Here is a 10885-nt window from a genome sequence, read left to right as displayed (position 1 = left end):
CGCTCCATGATCTTCCCCGGCACCGAGGTCAGGCTGACAGGCCTGTAGTTCCCCGGATCCTCCTTCTGGCCCTTCTTGTAGATGGGTGTCACATTGGCAAGCCTCCAGTCGTCCGGGACCTCCCCTGTTAACCAGCTCAATACCTTCTGAAGAGTGATCTCATTTGGGGTTGAACCCAAACATGAAAACCAGGATCATTTAGATATTCCGTTTCACCTAGGTTGTTCTAATTAAGGCTAGCACACGTTAAGGATGAGTAACTGACATTTCAAACAGATACCAATAAAATAAATTAAACCAAATTCCAATGTACACTTTGGTGAGTAATTGGTGCTGAACTTGACAGACATTAGAAATATTATGTAAGACAGAAATCTTTACTGATTTGCTGGTACGTTACTTTCTAAAGAAATACACCTTACATAACAAGTTAAAAAGTTATTATTTACTTAATACAAAATGTAAAAAACTTACCATTGCAAAACTAGAAGAAATATAAACTTCTGACATTTCATACAGCAGACTCTCACTGTGCCACTTGAATAATATCAGTCACTGTTGCTGATATCCATGATGTAATCCAAGTATCTTTTTACTAGTTTACGCCATCACATTAACAAGATTTTGGAAACTGTTGAGAAAAAGACAAAGGCATCAGGAAAACATTTAAATTATTTCATTAGAAATTAAGAAGAATGCAACAGGATGTATAAAGAGTAACAGCTTTTTTAAGAAGCAATTATCAATTTTACAGGTGTCCTACATAAAGAACAGTATGCTACGAAGTAATTAAGAACGTGAAGTGCTGTCCTGGTTTTGGCTGGGATAGAGTTAATTTTCTTCCTAGTAGCTGGTACAGTGCTGTGTTTTGGATTTAGGATGAGAATAATGTTGATAACACACCGATGTTTTAGTTGTTGCTGGGCAGTGTGTTATCAACACACTTAGTGCTTACACTAAGTCAAGGGCTTTGCAGCTTCTCATACTGCCCTGCCAGTGAGGAGGCTGGAGGTACACAAGAAGCTGGGAGGTGACACAGGCAGGACAGCTGACCCCAACTGGCCAAAGGGACATTCCATACCATATGTCGTCATGCTGAACAAAAAAAATAAACTGGGGGGGGTTGGCCGGGGTGGGGGGGGGGGTGCAGCTGCTGCTCATGAACTGGCTGGGCATTGGTCAGCGGGTGGTGAGCAACTGCATTATGCATCACTTGCTTTGTATATTCTTTTATCATTATCATTATTATTATTATTATTATTTTCCCTTCCTTTTCTGTCCTATTAAATTGTCTTTATCTCAACCCACGAGTTTTACCTTTTTTTCCAATTCTCTTCCCCATCCCACTAGAGGGGACTGAGCGAATGGCTGCGTGGTGCTTAGCTGCCGGCCAGGTTAAACCACGACAAATGCTAATTCAGGTTTCAAATGTAAAATATCTTTCTTGGTTATTTTTGAGTGATTCAATGTATGACACTAAAGATGTGCAAGCAAATGAATTCACAACAGTCACGTGTTAGGGTGTTCAAACCTCAGAAGATATTTGAAGAGATACAAGAAAACAAGTGGTGAAAGATATTACTACAACTAATGAATTATGAAATGCATTGTCAAATATATTTTATAATTAGATACACAATGAAAAACAATTATTTCTGCTATTTAATTTTAATCAACTGAGCAGAACTCAAAACTTGCATTGGCTCCAAATCCCTGAATAACCTTCATCTACACAATAGGAGTGAAATGCTTTCCAGAGTTCACATTAAACCTATTCTTCACCCAAGGAAAACAATGTATACTACCTTGTTCATAGTGGAAGTGAATCAATTTCGATATTGAAAGACAGAAATAAATCTATGGATCCATAAGCCTCACAATGGTTTCAGTTGTCTCCAGAGTTTGGGCACCAGTGCCAATGCCCAACAGCTATTACTTGAAAAAACATACCAGAAATCACATTTACTTTAAGAACATCTAGTACTATGGAGGCACCATAAATCACTATAGAATCACTATAGAATAGTGATTACTGGATCTTTCTTCATATTCTGTTGACTTCATACAAGTGAACTTATTTTCATATTGACAATTCAGAAACCGTGATGCGAAACACAAGCTGACAGGTTTCTCCACATTTTTCTTTCTACACAGTTATTATATTTAGATTATCTAAGTCCAAAGCCTTTGGAAATTGTCTTACTTTCAGCCTACTTACAATTTCATACTGGTAAGAGCAGAAAGCGAATTCCACATTAAGTTGACAATTCAAAATATAAACTGAGCCAAATAAGAGGAGAAGACATTAATAATGTCTAGTTACAGTAAAATTCAATAATGAAAGATATTTCTACAGTGATGTTACATGAATTATCATAAATTCTATTATATGGATAACTAAATCAAATTAGATTTCAATTATTCAGTGGAATTTCTTAATTTAACAAACAGCAGAGAACAGTCATAATAAAAGACAAATAAAGAATGGAAAAACAAGTAGGCAAGGAAAAACACTTTAAAATGCAAGAGAGAAATGACTGAAAGGAATGAGCAAAAAGAAACAGTTGCTACTTAGCTGTACCAGGAATGGAACCAGAAACAGTGAGAGATGAACTACATAAAGAGTTCCAATATCAAGTGACTTCAGCCTGTGTCCCCCTGCCCCCCTCGCCATCAAGTTTCTTCTGTTTTTAATATTCTGGTACGCCCTCAGTTACTTAAACCTGTATCGTTGCCTTTCCTATAGATCCCTTTAACTGACAGGAAAGACACATATGTAGACACTAAAAGTAAAGAGAGATTTTGACAGGTTTTTGCAAAAACCAAACAACATACCCCAACAAAAATCCCGCAGCTCAGTAACTTTGGTAAAATACAAAATACAGAAAAAAGCCTGAAACAAAATATAACAGTGAGTCAATCAGAAGGAGGTCTAATCTCAAAATTTTTAATTACTTTACCAGTCCATAAGTAAAGAACATTCATATAAGTTGTTTCAGGAACGGCTGAAATAGCAATGTCAGTCTTTCCTCAGATTTGTACACTTTATCTCCCCTAATTTTCTTTCCCGTAAAACAACCCTATTTTACTCACAGCAGGAAAGACACAACCCCTGCTGTGCCTAGTCGCCTTTGGGGAGAGCAAGAGCATTTTAAAAACAGCAAAAAGAATGTGTAAATATCACAAGAGGAGAAACCAAGGCGGGGAAAAAAAGCTTTACCTAGTCAGGATTTTTTGTTTAGTAGCAGTATCTAGGGGAAAAAAAAAAAATTTAAAAAAAATTAGGAAACTTTAATCAGGATACACTGAAATGACTGCACCTTAATTACTGCTTAAAAACTAGAAAACAACATTCACAAGAGCTTACTAAGTGAACAATTAAGTAAATTATCCCAGAAGTTTCCTTGGAAAAATTATCTTGAAAAGAAACCATTATTTCTTTACATTTCATAACCAATCAGAATGACTTTTTCCACCCAGAACAACCACATCTTCCATAGCAGAGAAATTCAATGGAAGAGTAATTTAATGTTTTGGACACCACTCATTGTAGAAGATATTTATGAGTCAGAATAAGGAGTGCAAGGGAAACTGAATATGCTTTTAGGTCTAAGCCATTCTTCAGGGAACCACATCAACATTTAAGAAAGAGAATATTGCAATAAAGACTCAAAGTCTAAAGAGAAAGCATCAGCTAAGAAACAGCATGGTCTGGTTTGCAAAGCCCCTAAGAACTAAGAAGTTACAGGTGAAAGTAGAATGTAACGCAGACAGAGACAAAGCTTTGAAGTAAGAAAGGGACCTAAATTTGTCTCTTGTGGGGAAGGACCTGTGTAAGAAGTCAGCGAGTGAGTGTTGATGCTGAAACCTTATAGGGAATGGTCATACATTAATCAGTATGGAACTTCTTCAGAGTTTGACTGCTTACAGAAATTGTCGATACATCTTACATACAATCAAGAACTTAATGACAGCATAGGATGGAGTTTCAGGGTATGCATTTTAGCATTTGAGAACCCTTAAAGTATTACATAGGTTTAGGCAGACTCTACTGATATACAGTAGTCATATATACCATAGTCATATAATCATGCTAGAATTTTTATTTAACTTAACCAGAAGCCTATTTAGCAAAGCTAGTGAATGTTGAACTGTGTGTGTGAAAACCTCTAGCAACAGAGGAAAAAAATTTACATAGAAATGGAAACCAACAGTTAAAGACAGCAGAATGAGGAAACTCCTTCCTAAATATACAGAATAACCAATTTCTTCACTGGGTTAAGCCAGTACTGGGTATCTGGGAAACAAGTAGATTGTTTAAAGAAACCCCAAAAATTAAGAAACATGTACACAGTTAAAAGTATGTTCAATGTGGCCCTAAGCTAGAAAAGAAATAGAAAAGAGGTCAATATATGAACATACTGGGTGTTATCAGCATACAGGACCTGAAAGGAGCAAAGCAACGAAAGCCGCTACTATAATTGCGTGGTGGTGTTTTTTATATATATGGTACTTACGATGGATATATTAACATTACATACAACAGTAAACAAACAAAAAAATCGTGTATTTGGGGAGGAAGGGGGGAAGAGACTCTTGCAACAGGAAAGTCTCCAGAAGTTATTTGATGTCACTGTTTTATGAAAATGGACAATAGCTACAGCCTTCCGCAACAATTTAATCCTAGGAAAGAGAATAATTTGTTCATCTTATCTAGAGTATAATGAATCATCATCTTATATGAAGAGAAATAATCCATTCTCTTCCTGTTCTTCCAAGTCTCATCTAATAATCAGTTTCCACTCATGCTCAGTAATACTGCATGGTGATAAAGATGAAAACTTTTTCCAGTGTTCAGATATTGAAACTGTGGATACCTGATAGCAGTACCACTCTCTAGTTCCATACTGCAGTAAATCCCAAAATTACTTCAGAAACAGTATCTGTAATTGGTGCAGTTACCATACAGAAGAGCAAATGTGACACGTACATAATTGCCCTCTCCTGTTTCATTTCCTTTCTGCTCTAGATCTGTGGGACCTTGCCTGCCTCTGGCTGAAAGGAATATTGCAGAATGTTTTATTTCAGTCATAAGACTCTTTGATCATACTTATTTCTGTCATCAGAACTTGTGAGTCCTTAACATATATTCCTTTTTTAAAACACTGTACATTCTTTTAAAAATCTGTGTCAGATTTTACATTATCTTTTTCAAATTGTAACACTTCAGAAGAAACATCACTTTTACACACATCTTTCTAATACCAAAAAGCACAACATTTTCTGGGGAAGAAAACAAGTCAAAACAAATCTGCATCAATGACAATAACATGGTATGATTTGAGAGTATAAGACTGTGCATAATTTAGCTAGTTTGAGCCAACGTACACTCAATTATTCTATATCTCATCCCAAACTATTTCTTTAATTTTGAAATCCTGCTTCCATTGACCTAATGATTTTCTAGACTGCTATTATAATGCACTTAAAATAACTGTGACTTTTACGTAAGACTATAGCAAAGTCTGCCATACTTCTGAACCTATGAACGTTGTCTGTTTCTTTCAGAATCTCTCAGAAACCACTCTGAGCCACTGGCCACTATTTACATTTTAGGAAACAGCAGTTCACTAGGAACTAACTTGCTACTGGTCTATTTCAGTGCAGATACAAAACCGACGGCCAAAATTGGCTTTTCTCAAGCCTCTTCCTAAATTCCACTTCTCCCAAGAATCAATCAGAGTTGACAAAACCTGAGCTTGACCTGACCCTGTATCTGTAACTCAGTCTTCTACATTACAGTGGTTTAACAAAGAAAAAGCATAACATTTATCATCAATCTCCTGTTTGTCATTACCTTCTATTATGAGCATGTCATAAATTTTTAACCAATTACTGCATCCATACACTAAGCATGCATGCACGCAATCTTTAATCGTTAGCAGAACCCTGTATATGCTTCATGCTATGGCCCTTGGTGGGGGGCGCAAAATTACGTCTTCTGGTTTGGCATTTTCCACAGAGAATTACACCAAAGGTATCTTGAATAAGCTTTTGTGTTCTGATTGCCTAGAGACATCCTGATCATTACACCATTATCTTTCTTATCAGCTATACACTCCAGATCACACTATTTCAGTGACATAGAAAAAACCAATCAGACTGCATACATTTTAAGCATGCATAGTACTGCTTAAGTCTGTATCTCAAAAGAAAAGAATATTCATAGATAACGTAAACTAATAAGTAAACCCGGTGTATCTCTGTGGTATAAAATAGCAATTCTTAAATTCTCTGCAGAGCATTAGCATGTTATTTAAAACAGTACATTTTTTAAAATGGAAAGTTTATTGTATAAAATTGCAGAAGGTATTTATGTAAACAGAATCTAATCCCTTACAGAAGTATTTGCCCAAGACAAAAAATCAACATCTTTGAACAGAAGAGAACCTGCACAGACATCAGATTATCAGGACTTTGGTTTATCTCCACATATAAAGCATATCACTTCCTAGCAAAGTGGTATATCGAATTAGGGATGATTCCATTTAACAAATTATATTCACCAGTCTATCACATCTAGAGTACGCCAGCATCTCTTCCCACACATACTGAGCTTAGCATAACTACATTAGCAAGAAATCAGTTTTCTGGAGAAGGCACTATATTTTACTGATTTTACATCACATCAAAATAAGCAATACTTTCAAATGACAGAAATAACCCCCACCAAAAGACATTACATAGATCTTACTTGAAATAATATATAACAATAAGTGGCTTAAAGCTATAATGAAAGTTTAAACGCAATAGAAATAAAATGTATGTTACGAGGCTCCATGGTCTGGAATTACTCTGAGATTTCAGCCATCTCTGCCACAGTAACATTATATTACATATGGTCAAAATACAGTCTGTGAGCATGGGAGTACTTATATTTACTTTATCTTATATATAAGGACAGCAAGATGATATAAAGAAAATAAAGAAAAAAAATTTAGAATAGTAGGAAAAAATTATCAACAGTTTTTAGAAGTTGTACCGCTCCAAACTAACAGGGACACGCTTTACCAAAAAACTAAAACTGGCAAAGAACTGGAACGGATAGCTCAATATGCTCATTTTCTTCCTTAAAATAGATGGGTTCACCAGGCCAGACAAACCTATTCTTACATAAGAGGGGGAAAAAAATCTTTAGAAAGAATCTTCTTGTGGAAAAATTGTTTCTAGTTCTTTCTGGGGAAAAAAAATGTAATGGAAGAGTAAGCAAGTAAGCTGAACCTGGTACTTAAATGATAGGATGTGTGAAAACAAACAAAAGCTTAATCTCCTTCTCTCCATCATTGTCTTACATTGACCCCTCTTTCTCTAAAACCACAAAATAAAGAAAAAGGTCAAACCAGCAAGTTATATGACAATCACTACCAATGCACATTTCTTCCCTTTGTATCCCTTCCAGTCAGCAGCGAGTTATCAAAATGGCTGACTACACTGATATTTCTCACTCTTCTGGGCTACTTACATGAGGAAATTTATTGGGAGGATGGGTACGATAGAGGCATCACCCCTTTTTCCCCAGACATTCCAAGGTAAGGTTGCAAAGTTACTTCATCTAAAACTAAATATGCATTATACAAGTGTAACTGTACAGCAAACTCTAGAAAAGTAACCACTCTATTAAATTTCTTCTCCTTACAGACAAACTCTAAACTGCTTTCAGTTCCTTCTATCTTGGCCAAATTAGAGTTTGCGCTGAAATCATGCATTGAAGCATCTGCCTCAGGCTGATATTCCTACCCTGCTGCCTCTCCCCTCAATTCTCCGTCAAAATAATTACTCATTTCTGTGCACAAATATAGAATTTTTGTTTTAAACTCTCTTACTGCTTAAGACACATCTGACTTTTTCCTCAAGAAGTTTTTCTACCTCCATGTTTCGGAGTAAGAAATTGGAATTTGGCATAAAAAAGCATTTGCCTGAGAACAAAAATCCTGGTGGAGCTGTGATGAAGGCAGGGAATGCTAAACATGAATGGATAGGTAAGGAGAGCAGCTACATCAGCGAAGTAAGTGGATGCTGACTGGAGAAAGAGACAGACTGGAGATCCTGAAGAACTGCTAGAAGACAAAGATCACAACTGTGAAAGAGGGAAACTGGAACTAGGAATAACTGGAAGAAGCAGACAGGCAGACCTGACAGAATCTGGAATCTTACCTAGTCACAACTAATGTATACACATCACCACAACACCCATCCCAATTATCTTTGTCAACCCAAATATTTGTGGAACTATACTACAAAATGAATCTACAAATAGGTCTGAGATGAAAATATCACCGTTTCTTTTTTTCTTTTCAGATGGGTCCAGATGGATCAATTTTTCCTGTGGGTCATATTAAAGGACAATGTGCTGCAGCACAAGAGTGAGATCATGTGGCCAGAACCAAAGGTGAAGATGTGAACTTTGTAAGGTGGTACCAAAGCCCTAGGAACAATAAACTACATTCCACACTTCAACACACCACATAGTACTGCTTCATCTTATCAGCAAAATGCAAAAAAAGGATCAATTACTGTGACATCATTTAATACAAATTGCATTTAGCGTGAATAAAGACAGTAGCCTTAACTAAACACCCTTACCGAACTTACTAATCAGTCAATAAAGTAACTGTTGTCTGCTACAATTAACTTACCAAGACAACTAAAAACAGACTACACAAATAACTTTCATGTCCCACTTCAAAAAATCACACTTAACCTCACCTATTGGCCATCACTCTGTATCCTTCCCACCCCACCTACCCACTCCACTATATCATCCTAGATGAAAGTCCCACTCTAAATTATAATATACTTTTCGTGTGAAACCATTCAGCTGCTAAATACCTTTGCTGTTATCCAAATAACATCTCCTGTGCAGGATTACCAAAACACGTGACTAACATCTTTGAGATACATTAAATTACACAGGTTCTTGAAAAGCTCATTACAAAATTAATTAAACTAACTTGATTACAGTAACCATTTATCAAAATGTTATTCTAGCAGAATAGACTCCAAAAGCATTTAATCTCTTAACCACAGCTAGAACATAGTTTTATACCAATAAATAGGAAAAATATGATTTATTTCCTAATGAAGTTATTATTGCAATATGCAGAAAATATCAAGCATAAAAAGATATTTCTTTTTTCCTACTGGTAGGCTGCAATTATAAGGGGTCATCAAGTACTTAATAACCCTGCTAACAGCTTACAGATGAAAAGGAAGCTGATAAAGAAAAACAGTGCTCCTTTGCTTTCTTAAAAGCCCCAAGATAAACCAGTCTGTTCATTTGTGTAGAATACTACACTGGAAATACCTACTCTGTCTGATTTACTTTCGGAACAGTGATTGCAAACACGCTACCCTATGAAATACACTATAATGTGCATATTGTATGAAATACTTTATAGAATATATTTTTATCCCAGATGATTTTCAGTCAAGGGCATGCATCTGAAATATATCAATTAATATACTTCTTTATATGCAAAATTACAGCATCAGCTACATAAGCCTCAGAAGGCTATCATAATGACAGACACTGACGTACAAGATAGAGCTGTACTACATACACACAACCAGGTATGCTGCCTGGGTTGTGCTTAGGAGTGCTGTTGCATGGGTACTAAGGCAAGTTCCAAACCAGAGAGTTTGGAAAACGGGAGCATGAAGCATGCAACACTTCCTGTGAAATATTTTGAGTGTTGCATCAGAATTAAAATGTTTTTGTTCTCAGTCTTTCATCAAAATCTAAAATGTCCACTCTGTCCCCAGAGCCGGGGGAGGGGGGGGGGGAAGGCGAGAAGGAATAATGTTTTTCCAGTTATCTCCATTAATGAAAAATGTTTTAACCACTTATTTTCCATCTGATAATACTTTTGACTCAATCTAGGAGATTAGCATGTTATTCTATAAGCATACCAGCAAAACTGCTATCCTATGGGCTGGCTCTTTGTAGTCCTAAATGCAACCCAGTTCTGCCAGACAACCCACCTCACTTCCAACATTTTGAAAAACTTCATGTTCGCCCCTCTGGCAACCTCCAAAACTGAAGGATGGTGTGGCCAATTCCAATCTATACAATGCACTGACTAGACTGCTAGCAAACCCTGTATAGCAGGTAACTGCTGGGCTCAAACTGCAATCCTCCTTAAAAAGGAGACTCCAACTTTCATGAAAGCTGCAAACTCTTTGCACTTCTGGGATCTTCACTCGTGGCTGAATTTAGGGGGGTTGCTAAGTTGGCCAAGAGGTTCAAATGTTACTCAGTGATAACAGTAAACAAATAGAGGGACACCTTCTTGCCTAAGCTAAAGGGTTGATCTAAATTATGGCTCTAAATGCTTAAAACACATTCTGGACAGACTGGGGGTGGCGGGGAATCCAGAACTATCCTGGCATCTATGAACAAAGAAACGAAGCCTGTCACAGCTATGCTGTGGCCCTGCTGTGTCTTCTGAACAGATGCATTTTCACGCTCCCAAAATTACAGGCATCCCTTGCCACACAAGCTGATACTGCAGGTATAATTGCAGCACCACTCACTATGTAACCAAACAGATGTGTTCTCATATGCTACGTGCTCTAGAAAGCAATGGACTAGCTTGTAAGACAAACTATGCTTTAACCTTGAATTTAAATACTGTAGTAGCCTGCTACCATAGAATCACAGAATAATTTAGGTTGGAAAAGACCCGTAAGATCATCAAGTCCAACAGTAAATGACTTGCCTTATGTTGCTTTTTGATTGGCAGTTATTTTTAAAAGCCCTAGCTCTTTTAAATGCTCATGTGGCTGTGTTATGACTGACTTTGATATATTAATAAAATTGTATAGC

The 10885-nt window shown here is 36.7% G+C and overlaps 1 protein-coding gene across 1 annotated transcript in view; it reads right to left on the bottom strand.

The window, feature by feature from the left end:
• ZZZ3 (zinc finger, ZZ-type containing 3) overlaps positions 1-779 on the bottom strand; it is a 36624-nt gene extending 35845 nt beyond the window's left edge. The window contains 1 exon segment of the mRNA XM_009333843.1: positions 475-779. The gene's annotated coding sequence lies outside the window, so the exon portion shown is untranslated.
• Positions 780-10885: the final 10106 nt, after the last annotated feature.

Source organism: Pygoscelis adeliae, unplaced genomic scaffold (assembly GCF_000699105.1).
Source record: "Pygoscelis adeliae isolate BGI_AS28 unplaced genomic scaffold, ASM69910v1 Scaffold10, whole genome shotgun sequence".
Lineage (NCBI taxonomy): Eukaryota > Metazoa > Chordata > Aves > Sphenisciformes > Spheniscidae > Pygoscelis > Pygoscelis adeliae.
The sequence above is the reverse complement of the archived record's forward strand: the minus strand, read 5'-3'. Positions and strand labels throughout refer to the sequence as shown.